The sequence below is a fragment of the Narcine bancroftii genome, chromosome 1 (genome assembly GCF_036971445.1).
Source record: "Narcine bancroftii isolate sNarBan1 chromosome 1, sNarBan1.hap1, whole genome shotgun sequence".
In the NCBI taxonomy this organism is placed as follows: Eukaryota; Metazoa; Chordata; class Chondrichthyes; order Torpediniformes; family Narcinidae; genus Narcine; species Narcine bancroftii.
In genome coordinates, this window is record NC_091469.1 from 321101954 (window position 1) to 321115561 (window position 13608).

The 13608-nt window shown below is 42.8% G+C and overlaps 1 protein-coding gene across 12 annotated transcripts in view; it reads right to left on the bottom strand.

Moving 5' to 3' along the window:
- Window positions 1-13608, bottom strand: part of ctnnd2b (catenin (cadherin-associated protein), delta 2b) — a 1542927-nt gene that overhangs the window by 976642 nt on the left and 552677 nt on the right. The gene's annotated exons all lie outside the window — the stretch shown is intronic.

Below are 13608 nucleotides of genomic sequence, written 5' to 3' on the forward strand. Positions count from 1 at the left end.
ATGCAATAGATCATTAGAAACTAAGTGAAACAGAAAGACAACATTTTAAAAAAAACTTGCTCATGTTATTTCTTATAAAGAGGTACCAATAGATTAGTGGCACAAAAATATAGTTATGGTTTACACGATAATTTTCACACTTTCCTTCTGGAGGGGCAGTTCATATCGGAAGGACGTTGACACAAAAATAGCTGAGTCCCGGTGATTTCAAAGGCTGGTTGTGGGTCGACGTGGACTGTGACACAGACCCTGCGAGCGACGCACAGCGCCACAGCATCGACTTCGTCCTACACATTTGGCCCACTGTTGTGAACCACCTGCAGTTCAGTTTAGACTGTGGGCAATCCGCCAAATAAAAGGGCTGCCGCTGGAAAAATTTTGGGATGGGAATGAGTCACGCTTTTCCTTTCCCAACCTTTTACAATGCGAAGTTTTGTGAAAATTTCCCGTTGCGCAGCGGCTGGGTGAAAACCCATAATTGCTTCACTATTTCTTCATCATCCTTACATCTAACAAAATTATGCAGCATTTGTGAAATTCTGTCTGGCCCTTAACTTCTTGTCTTTCATGCAAAGTTGATGCAAATGTCTTAACAAGCGAGAGATAAATATTTCACCATGGCAATGCTAGCACTGCATGTGCTCCCAGCCTGCGATACTTGGTTGATTAATGGATGCTCAGAATATGAGCTAGGAGATTGTAATTGCAGGATCAGTGCTCCCAATAAAACACCAGTGAGACATTTATCCCTTATTTCCATTGCATCATTATACTGAGAATGAAAGTAAAGGTTAGCCTTTGAACACATTAGGTGAAAGGCTTTGGAACGAAAATTATCACTGCTTTGCCCTCTATTATGTCTTTGCAAGCTGAAGGCCATGCAATTTTATGGCATCTTTAGATGAGTGTATTATGCCCACATTAGCAAAAGTGATGAGTCTTAATGAATTTATTGGTTATGCCACACTGAAACTCACGAACAACGCTGCAAAAATAAAGACAGCTTGAAACTGAAAGGATGCAGTGAACTGGAATTCACTGTCAGTGTGTAAAGTAGACGGCCAACCCCTCCTTTTGGCTCTGCCCCTGTCAGTCACGATATAAACCCTGTTTTCCTGCCTTACCCCAGATTCATCTGAAGACCTCTGTAAAGACTGGCCATTAGTTGTAAGTTAACAAAAGCGTGTTTGTACTCCTCCCAAGCCTCCGAGTACTATCGATCACATTACAGTTTTATTAGCTTACTTTTGAAGATGGGATGGAAGCCCTATTGAAGCCAGGCATGCTCCACGTCGACCTTCTGAACTCAGAGGACCCAGAGGAATTCGCCTACCAGTTGAAGTGCTTCCAGTCCTGCATAGAGGCCACCCAAGAAGTCTTCCACTCCGATGGCCTCTGGGGATCGGCCCTCCTCTCTCGAGTTGGCCCCAATGGATACTCAGTCATCAGGGACTGCGCAACGTACGAGACGGCCATCGAAAGGCTGAAGGCCCACTACATGAGGCCCCAGAATGACATGCTGGCGAGATACCGACTGTCACAACGTCGGCAAGGACCGGGTGAATAGCTGAACGACTACATCCTGGAACTATGGATGCTGACTCAGTCTCAGCCTGGGTGAGGGAAGATACTCTCGTGGCGGGAGTGAGTTCGAGGTACGTGAGGCAGCGACTGTTGGAGTTGGGAAAGAAGGACCTTGCCAGTACCTTCAATCTGGCGAAATCCCTTGAACAGGCCCAACTGAGAGTGGACCACTTCACTAATGAAAGCAGTACCTACTTGGAAAGCCAGGCCTGCAGAGTACAGCTGTCCCAGGTACAGACTACCGCGGCCACACGCAACTGGGAGCGCTACTTCTGCAGACAAGCCAAACACGTCCACACCAGATGCCCTATGAAAGACTGTGTGTTCAGAATGCAGTATGAGGGGACACTAGATTACCCACGAACTACCGTATCCATCTAGCATCGCAAATGTATTCAGTGACTATTCAGGGGTATTGAACATTCACTTAACTGTAAAGAGGGGGGGGGGTGGAATTTTGCAAGTTCCAACTACATGCATTGAAAGGTTTGTGTGCTTCTGTGTTGCTGGGCTGAGACTTCCTGTGTCACCTTAAAAGTATGACCATGGAGTACTCGGGCCCACTTCCCTCAAACACGGTGCAGAACGGAAGGTCCCAAAAGCCAGGCACTACATGCGGTTTCTCTACACTGAATATTGAACCCCCCCCCCCCACCCCGCCATTTGAGAACCTAACCCCTGACTGTAAGCCGATAGCCACAAAGAGCAGGTGATACAGTGCAGGGGACAGAGAATTTATTAGAGCCGAAACATAGTGGCTGCTTAAAGAAAAAATAATTGAACCTAGCAACAGCCAGTGGAGAGCCCAGGTGGTAGTCGTGAGGGGGAGAAAACCCCAGGCTAGTGATTGACTATAGCCAAACTATTAATCACTTCACACTCCTGGATGCATAGCCCCTACCTCGAATCTTGGACATGGTGAATGAAATTGCACAGGGCCGAGTCTATTTGACCATCGACCAGAAAGCTGCACATCACCAGTTACCAATCTGTTCCAAGGACCATCCCTACACAGCATTTGAGGCAGATGGACAGTGTATAAACAGGGTCTTGGTCTTCCAGAGGCGGATGGACAAAACGGTAGACAAGTATGGACTAAGAGCTACCTTCCCCCATCTTGACAACGTCACCATTTGCGGACACAACTTGGAGGACCTTGACACCAATCTCCAGAAGTTTCTCCATATAGCCAAATCCCTGAACCTCATGTACAATGTCAGTAAGTGCGTGTTCAGGACTAAACTTCTAGCTATCCTGGGTTATGTGGAGGAGAATGGAGTCATTAACCCAGACCCTGACTGTACGTACCTCCTCTTAGGTCTCCCTATCCCACGGACCATGAAAGCACTAAGGAAGTTCCTGGGCTGCTTCTTATACTACACCCAGTGGGTACCTCATTACCCTGACAAGGTCTGCCCCCTCTTAAAATCCACTTCCTTTCTATTATCGGCCGAAGCCCAGGTGGGTTTTAACTACATCAGGAGCTATATTGCTAAAGCCACCATGCAAATGGTGGACAAAAATGCACCATTCCAGATAGAGAGCGATGCCTCCGATGTAGCTTTGGCTGTGACCCTTAACCAGGAGGGCAGGCCAGCAGCTTTCTTTTCCCATACCCTGCAAGGCCATGAGGTCCAAAACCCATCTGTGGAGAAGGAGGCTCAAGCCATTGTGGAGGCCATCAGGAACTGGAGGCACTACCTGGTTGGTAAGAAATTCACTCTGCTCACTGATCAGCGATTCATGTTCAATAATACAAATAGGAGTAAAATAAAGAATGACAAGATCGCAAGGTGTAGGATCGAACTCTCCACCTATAACTATGAGATAGTGTATAGGCCAGGTCCACTCAATGAGCCTCCAGATGCCCTATCCCAAGGAATCTATCCTGCTGCACACACCAACCAGTTGCGGTCACTTCATGATGAGCTCTGCCACCCAGGCATCACCATGCCCACAATATAGGCCTGGAACCTCCAAATACCCCGTACAGGGTTCCAGACGACATGGGTCCAATGGAGCTACCATTGGACCCAGGACCCCTGAGTCCCCCTCTAAGCCCCACGAACCAAGAACTACAGGAGGCATAGGAAGTTCTGGAAGACCAGAATAACCAGTCTCCCGGGCAGAATTAATGTAAATAACTGTAAAAAATTATTTTCCTTCTGAATGTTGTTACGAGCCCAGAGGACCCCAAAACCCAGTAGCAACAGAAATTCACCGACAAATGGTTACTTAAACAAAAGTTGCTTTTAATTATCTTTAAACATGAAAACAGGATCAAACTTTAACTTATTACTATTAACTTAACTAACCTAACTTAACCCCATTCCAATTCTAAGCACACAAGTATGTAATGTGTGAGAAAGTTTAGAGGAGTTCTTTACTTCACAGTCCAATCACACTTCTCATTCCTCCAAGTTCACTGGCTGCAGGCAATTCTTATACAGTGCACAGAATGTAATATTTATGAAGTTCACCAGGCTTTGGTGTTTGAAAGGTTCTTGTCAGTTTTCAGAGAGAGATTTGTTGGTTGCTGCACACAACCTGATTCTTGCCAAAAAACTTGCCCCATCAGGGTTTTCCAGATGATATCCTCTTTCTTTCATGTCACCAGAGTTCCTTTTTGTTTCTCCTATTTCAAGTGATACATGAGGCAGCCAGTCCTCTCCTATTTTATGGACCACAAAGGCTTTGTCCAGGCTGAACTAAGAACTTACATCCAGTCTTCAAAATGGGGTTTTTCCACAAGCTTGCCAGCTTGTCCTGTTCCAGTCCCAGCTACTACTGCTGAACTGTAAAAAATGCAGAACTGAATTCACTCTCTCTCACACACACAGAGAAAAGCCTGTTTGGCTCCCTCTCTGGTTGCAAAACCACATGACCCCTCTTAGAACAGCAAACTCTACTCAGACAGCCTGCAGCTCTGACGAGTTCTTTCATCTGTTGCTTCAGAAAACAACAATCCATTAGTGAAGTCCCTTGGACAGAGCTCCAGTCTTTTAAATGAGATCTGTTTTAAAGTGTTTGTATGTGACCTGCACTAAAAAACCTGCCACAATTTATCTCCCAAAAACATATCTATATACAATACAAAAGATATTGTGTCACATTGTAGTCTGTTTTTACCTGCAGGTTCTTCTCTAAAGGAAGAGGTGAATGCAGTGAACTGGAATTCACTGTCTGTGTGTAGACGCCCGACCCCCTCCTCTTGGCCCCCATCGGTCCTGATATAAACCTTGTTTTCCTGCCTTACCCAAGATTCCCCTGAAGACCTCTGTAAATACTGGCAGTTAGTTGTAAGCTGATAAAAGCGTGTTTGTACTCCTCATAAGTCTCCGAGTACCTCTGTCTATCCTTCAGGTCAATCCTCTGTACCTCCAAAATAGTGCCAGATTCAACAACCAGGAGATGAAAGCTTCCTTGCACTGTGAAATAGCATCTAACATACAGCGCAACACTGAATTAAGTTTCTTCACAATACCAATATATCTCATTTTTTAAAAATCCAATCACGTTTATTGAAATTTGATTGCACAAGTATAACCTGACAAAAGAATGTTCTCTGGACCTCGATGCAAAACACACAACCAGACATAACACACATACAGACAAACAATACATATGCAAGACAAGTATACATAAATACAAATAAATATTGTTTCATGAATATGAGAGTCTCGGATGGTCAGTGTGAGCAGTTCCTTTGGTTGTTCAGCATTCTCGCTGCCCTTGGGAAGAAGCTGTTCCTCAGCCTGGTGGTGCTGGCTCTGATACTCCTGTATCTCTTCCCCAATGGGAGTAGCTGAAAGATGCTGTGTGCAGGATGAAAGGTGCCCTCAAAGGTTTTGTGCACCCTCTTCACACAATGAACCCAGTAGATTAAATTGATGGGGGGGAGGGGGAAGCGAAACTCTAGTGATTAACTCTGCCGCTCTATGGTCCTGTTCTCTGCGGAAACTGTACCACACTGTGTTGCAGCCAGCCAGGACACTCTCAATGGAGCTCCCGTGGAAAGTTGACATGATAGTGGCCAGTAGCCTTGCCCGCCTCAGTCTTCTTAGGAAGTGCAGTCGCTGTTGCGACTTCCTGAGAAGTGAGTAGATGTTGAGTGTCCATGATAGATCACTAGTTAAGTGAACTCCAAGGAAGTTGGTGCTCTCCACTCTCTCTACGACAGAGTTGTTGATGTGTAGTGGCAAGTGGCAGTGGACACAGCCCAGGACATCACTGTTCTCCCCATTGTTGAGAACCTCTACAGGGAACGCTGCCATCGGAGAGCAGCAGCAATCATCAAAGATCCACACCACCCAGCACACATTCTCACTGCTGCCATCGGGAAAGAGGTCAAGGTGCCACAAGACTCACACCACCAGGTTCAGGAAGAGCTGCTCCCCCTCCTTCATCAGACTCCTCAACGACAAACTCAATCAGAGACTCACGTAAGGACTCGTACTTTATTGATTTTTTAAATTCTCTCTCTCTATTGCACAGTCAGTTTGTTTACATTTGTTATCTTTTTATATGTTTTGGCATTACCAATAAGTGGTAATTCTGCCTCGTCTGCAGGAAAAGGAATCTCAGGGTTGCATGTGATGTCACATATGTACTCTGACAATAAATCTGAAACCCTCTATCTTCCACTTTCTCTCTCTTCCCTTTCCCCTCCCTCTACTCCAGCTCTGCATTTACAGAATCAAGACCCCCCTCCCCAACAAGTTCTGACCTTTCCATATCCAATGAATACCTTTTGTCTGATGATCTGCACTCCTCCCTCTGACCTTTCTTTCTTCCCCCTCTCCATAGCCGATATATTCAGAAACCTGCCTGTTTATTGCTTGCACCTTGGAGAAGGGCTCAGGCTTGAAACGTAGGTTGCTTTGGTTCCTATAGGACCTGCTGTGCTTCTCCAGTGTTTCTGTGTTTTTATTATAGGGATACCCTTTGAGCTGGGCAATGTCTGATTGATGATCAAACGTGGCAAATTGTAAAAAAGTAACTTGCACATGAAAGAGGGGAAATCCTTCGAAATGAAAAGTAAATACACGTTCATGCTGCTCCATAATTAAAATGCAATAATTGTAGGTGGGTTGTCAGATATTGGACATTTGAAAGCCATAGCATTTTGTTCTGGTGAACTTGATGGTAATTACAAAGAACTTTGGAGCTTCTCTTACTTTGTGGTTGTGGTGCAGCATCCCACGCACAGCGACGCGGCACTGGCCCACAAAATGGCCAACGAATGCGGTGACCTTGCGGACCTAGGGGAGTGACACTGGCCGTCATCCCAGGTGACCTCCTGCATAGCATGAAGACAGTGAAATGTGGCGCCCTGACGTCAGCGTCCGGGGCCCATAATAAACACGACAGCCAGAGCAATAAACCAGTCTCGACTTCAAGGCTTTGGTGTGTGCATGTCATTTTTCTCCATGCTTGCGAACGCTACAGTGGCAGCCTCATCTCTGCTTTTGAAAACTGCAGTTCAAATTTCACTAAACAAAAAAATGACTGGAACTCAACTCAAACATTGAGGAGGCACCAGTGCCGGATTTGGACTTAGTGAGGTCCTAAGCTATATAAAGCTTGGAGGCCCCATGTTAAAAAATTACGTCAGAAGGTCTCACAAACTTAAAAACAAATATGCCTTTTAATTATTAGGCCTGAAATTCGATACAAAATTTGGAAAGTACAAAGCGAAGGTCTAATTCTAAAATTTTTGTGTGGGCAAGACATATATACACATGCATGCGCAGTGGGTTTGCGCATTGGAATTCAGTTGGCGCCTGCGCATGAGTTGAGGGTGCAAATCCAATATCATCAGGGCACTTAATTCTCACACAACCGAACTCCAATACGCAAACCCACCGCACGTGCCCCAACCAAAGACTCGCGCATGCACATGCACACAGGAATCAAAATGGCCGTGCCCAGCCTCTGGACCCCGAAATGCTGACTAAGAAAGGAAGGACACACATTTTGGCTCTTACACATTTGATTAAAAAGTTTCCTTTAAGACTTTGATACTTTACGCTCACGGGGAAAATTCCAACGTGCCTATTTTGAGATACGTCCTATCCTTCTGTGCTAATTACACACACAGTAAGTACACATACAATTTTAAAAGCCCCCCTTAAAAAATTTTATTGAGATTGTGAGGCCCTAAGCTGTAGCTTGTTTAACTTATGCCTAAATCTGACACTGAGGAGGACCTCACTGTGAGGAGAGTCAGCTTTCACATATTAAATCCAGCCCCTATCTCTTGCATTGCATCATTTCCGAGGGTCCTGGCCAATCTTTATCCAATGAAGAGCGGAGAATCTTGGACATTTTCACACAAATGTTTTAGGATCTTAGAAATATTCTGATTTCTCTCTTGTAAGGATAGCTGTACTTCAACTTAATTCATTAGGAGCAATATGTTTTTAACATCCTGAGATCATAAATACAATGATTCTATCTTTGAGTTGTTTGGAGGGCTCAATGCATTTTTCACTAAATATTAACTTCACATGTGATGCTAGGACATCATTTCAATCTCACCCTCATCAAATCCACATTTCCAGAAATCAAATGATACTGAATTCATCATCTAGATGAGGGGTTTTCAAACTGCCCCCCTAAAGCTTACATTCCACCTTAATCAATCCCTGTGCCATAAGTGCTCTGTGATTAGTAAGAGATTGCTGAAGGTGGGATGTGGTTGGGAAGAAAAAGTTTGAAACCCACTGTTTTAATCATCCCTCATTGTCTCGTTATGTGGACGGTTTCATTGCTCCAAAGGAAATGGGCCAATGACAATTTTTCTCAAGCCAAATATTACAGTAACAATTGGGTCTAGAGCAGTGATTCTCAACCTTCCCTTCCCACTCACATCTCACCTTAAACAATCCCTTACTAAACACAGAGCACTACGGCACAGGGAATGCTAAAGGTGGAATGTGAGTTTGGGGGGGCAGTTTGAAAACCTCTGATCTAACCACTTCACCACATCATTCTTTTATCCATTTCACAAATATTCAAAGCAGAGTAAGGGGATTAGGAATAGCTGCTGATGCACAATACAACTCATCTACCCTGCTCTGGTCTAGGATCATTCCAGTCAGGTGGATGCTGAAGGTTTCACACTGAAGTACAATGTCCTACTTTCTCCAGGCACACTGCCTTCCCTCCCTGATGGAAAGACAGCTCTGTTGCCCAATGGATCTCAGCTGTCAATAAAACAATCTTTCTCCTTCTTGCCAATATATTTTTGAAGAAAGAAATCAAAAGTTTTCTTTTAAGATGAAAAGAAATATTTCTATTTATGATTTACGTTAAAGATCAATCTTCAAGAGATCCCATTAACCATCCTTTCAGATCAGAAACCCTACTGTCAGTTCACCATGTCAATTCAGTCATTGGTAATGAACAGAGGTGCACCAAAGAAAAGGTACAAGGACTGCCTAAAGAAATCTCTTGGTGCCTGCCACATTGACCACCGCCAGTGGGCTGATAACGCCTCAAACCGTGCATCTTGGCGCCTCACAGTTTGGCGGGCAGCAGCCTCCTTTGAAGAAGACCGCAGAACCCACCTCACTGACAAAAGGCAAAGGAGGAAAAACCCAACACCCAACCCCAACCAACCAATTTTCCCCTGCAACCGCTGCAACCGTGTCTGCCTGTCCCGCATCGGACTGGTCAGCCACAAACGAGCCTGCAGCTACGTGGACTTTTTACCCCCTCCATAAATCTTCGTCCGCGAAGCCAAGCCAAAGAGAAGAAAAGAAAGAATGAACCTTAAACAGTTTTACCCTGAGCCATTTCAGGAAACCTGGGATTCATCACCTTGTTTTTCAAGGTAATGCCGTCCAAGTAGGACCTGCACACCAATGTTTTTAGTGAATTCTTTACTATGTCGCTGGCACTCAAGTTCAGAAGGTGGAAATTGCAACAGTCCACAATGTGAATTTTTCTGGACTGTCTCCACTCCTTAAATGTTGATTTTAATTCACAGAAGTTGTGGCTGAAAAAACTTCCAAGATTTTCCATTCAGTGCACAGAATTTTTGTTCCTTCACGTTAAATTATGTATTAACTTTCATTTAAGTTGCCAACAACAAACAGACAGAATTCAATATTATATCTTTTGTTCCTGCAGGAAAAAAAAACCCCAGAAAGATAAAAGTGACCAACTAATCCTAAATCTATAACCCCTAAACTAAAAAGAAAAAAGCCACTGGGATGCTTTAAAACACCACTTGAGTAACAGCAGTAGTATGTTGGTGAATTGCCTGATTAGTAAATTAGTAAGTTCAGGAAGAGATTATAAACGTTTCGTACATTATATACAAAATAGTAAACCACTATTATTCACTAAACATTAAAATATTCTATAAAAGTGTGCCACATTTTATCAAACTTAACTTCAGTTTTCAATACATTGCATCTAACCTTATCGAGGTTCAAGCATGATAAGGTTTGTGCCGTCCATTGAGCATAACTGGGAGGGACCAAGTCCTTCCATCTTAGCAAAATACATCTTCTAGCCATTAAAATGACAAAAGTGATCACATGGCCATCTTGCACCGATAATCAACTGTTCTCTATCACCACACCAAATAAAGCTGGAATGGGATGAGGTTGAATAGTAACTGAGAATACACAGGAAAATGCATTAAAATTTCCTTCCAATCGTGATCGAATGCTGAACGGGACCAGAACATATGAAATAAGGAAACAACCCCATGATGACATCTGTCACATAAAGGGTTGGTAGTAGGAAAAATCTGAATGTATTTATCTTTGGATAAATGTGCTCTGTGTACAATCTTGAATTGAATAAGTGAATGACGTGCACAAATGGAACAGGTGTGGTGTCTATACTGGGATATGCCATTCCCATTTCCGACAGGGCAAAGAATGAGGGAACCTCTAATGATTCTGTTTTCCCTTCCGATATAGTTGTGCACACGGTCCACATGGAGCATCCAGTGTATTGGTCCTATGTGAATATCTATTTCAAGATGTTTTATAGAACAATATCAATGTGTGACTGCTGATACAACAAATGTTCATCTCAATTAATATCTAGTCATTCAAGAAACTGAAATATATGATTCTATCAACTGCAGCTCTCCATTCCCATTCAGTAGACAATGTAAACAGAATCTTGGTGATGAATATTAGGAAGATATTTTGGGCATTTGGTACATTGTTCACTAACCCGTCAGAAAACTAGAAGCCCTAGCTTGTAAGTTTGATCCAGTAAAATAAATTGACGACCGTTGAGTGTCAATTTCACAAAGCAGAACCCAAAAGAAGCTGAGTAGGATATCACACCAACTGTTTTGAATGCAAAACAAGTTTCACCTTCTCAAGGTGCACTTTGCAATCTGCGATCATTAGAATTCATGGTCTAGCTTTGAAATGTACATTTTATGTATTTAGATTAATCTCTGTTTGCTAAAAAATTGAAAGCAACAAAACAAACTACCTGCAGTCAGGTAAATTCTTCTCTAATCTACTTGAAATGCAAACTACCTGAATCCATTTGAAATTGTTACAAGCCCAGAGGCCCCCAAAACCCAGCAGCACCAAGACCATGGTTACTTAAACAAACATTGCTTTTATTTTCTTTAAACATGATAACAGGATCAAACTTTAATTTATTACTATTAACTTAACCCCCTTCTAATTCTAAGTGCAGCACATGTATGTAATGTTCAGGAAAGTTCTCTGTTTCATTGTCCAGTCTCACTTTTCACTTCTCCAAGTTCACCGGTATCGGGCAATTCTCATACTGGGCACAGAATTTAACATTTATGAATCTTCACCAGGCTCTGGTGCTTAAAGTTAAATGGTTACCACTCAGAAAGGTTCTTGTTGGTTTCAGAGAGGTATTTGTTGGTCATTGGACACACACAAACTGATTTCCTCCAATCAGTCACTTTAGTGTCTTGCCAAAGAAACTTGCCCCATCGTGGGGTTTCCAAGTGATCACCCCTTCTTCCAGGTCACCACAGAGTTCCTCTTGTTTCCCTTCTTTCAGGGGAAACACTCTAGCCAGGGCTACAAGGGTTTTGAACAGGCTGAACTCAGAACTTGCAACTTGTCTTTGAAATGGAGTTTTTCAACAAACCTGCCAGCTTGCCATTTTGCAGCCTCAACTGTAACTGTAGAACTGACTTCTCTCTCCCTCCAAAAGAGAAATCATCTGTTCGTTTATTCTCTCTCTGCTTGTAAAAACTACATGACCTCTTCCAGGGCTCCAAACCCCAATAGTTGAAAGATCTTATCAGCATCCTGAGCCTGGACATGATCAACATTATGTTCTATTTGCACAACCTTTTGAAGATATTTCTAAAGCAGTTCCATTGTTTCAATGAAATCACTGATGACACAATGTCACAGACCTCATTTAAAATGCTAGAGCTCCCAGTGTCTTTGTAAAGACAATGAAAACTGCTTTGCTGAAGGACTTCACAAATAGGTGTTAATTGGACATGCTGTGGAGTAATGGATTATTGTTTTGGAAAGCAACAGATAAACGAACTCAGAAGATTGGGTCTGGTTCCGCAGTCTGTCTGAGTGCAGTTTGCTGTTCTAGGAAGGTCGTGTGGTTGTGTAAGCTGAGAGAATCAAACATGTTTTTGTCTGAGTGTGACAGAGAGAGAGAGAGAGAGAGAGAGAGAGAGAGAGAGAGAGAGGCTGCTGGTTTTCTGCAATGACTTTTAGAAGCTTGTTTGAAACCCCATTTTGAAGATGGGTTGTGAGTTCTTAGTTCATCCTGTTCAAAGCCCTTGTTGTCCATATAAGAGGAGATGGCTGGCTATATAATGTTTCTCCTGAGATAAGGGAAACAGAAAAGGAAGTCTATGGTGACCTGAAAGAAAGAAGTTATCATCTGTAAAACCCTGATGGGGCAAGTTTCTTTAGAAAGACACCAAAGTGGCTGATTGGAAGGAATCAGTTTGTGACCAACGAGAACAAATCTCTCTCTGAAAACCGACAAGAACCTTCCTGAGCGGTAACCATTTACCTTTCAAGCACCAAAGCATTTTGGTGAAGATTCATAAATGTTAAGTTCTGTGCACAGTGTGAGAATTGCCTGATACTGGTGAACTTGGAGCAGTGAGAAGTCAATGACTGGACAATGAAACAGAGAACTTTCCTGAACATTACATACACATTACAGATTACATACATGTGCGCTTAGAATTAGAAGGGGGTTAAGTTAATAGTAATAAGTTAAAGTATGATCCTGTTTTAATGTTTAAAGAAAATTAAAATGAACTTTTGTTTCAGTAACCATTGTCTTGATGTATTTCTATTGCTACTTGTTTTTGGGGTCCTCTGGACTTGTCACATTAGAAAATCAAAGAAATCAAGTTGGAAAATCATAGAGGACGTTATTCTCTTAAGCCTTATTCCCCTGTTCCACTGCATCACCACTCGTGTCTGTTTATTTATTTTTATGCGATTTTACCCATACTCTTGCCCAACATAAATCTTGGACATGAAAGCATTGATCTAACATGGATGAGAATAAAATTTCCTTTGCACTTTTGTGTGAAAATACAATTCCAGGTTTTATTTCTAAATGCTTGACCCTAATTTTAAAATGCTTTCTCCTTTCTCCAAAAACTAGGGGATTGAATAGCAACCTCTTCAAATAATGACCAACTCTGGGGATCTGATCAATATTATTGACTGCTGTTTAATTCACAAATACCAATGTTGGCCAAGATGACTCTGAATGCAACGCTCTTGCTTTTGAATAGTTGTCATCTGCAAGTTATCCACCAACCAGTGAATGCATCAGCATTTATACCCCCTCCAATTCATCGGTGATCCAAGGCAGTTCAATATTTCATTGTATGCAGGCCTAATGATAGCCACGTTGGAAGCTAAATCATGAATCCAACTCAACTGACTACTTTTGTCAGGTAATGCCACATTTTGTATCTTTGGCATGGCTTCGTGGATGAAGATTTATGGAGGGGTAATGTCTACGTCAGCTGCAGGCTCATTTGTGGCTGACAAGTCC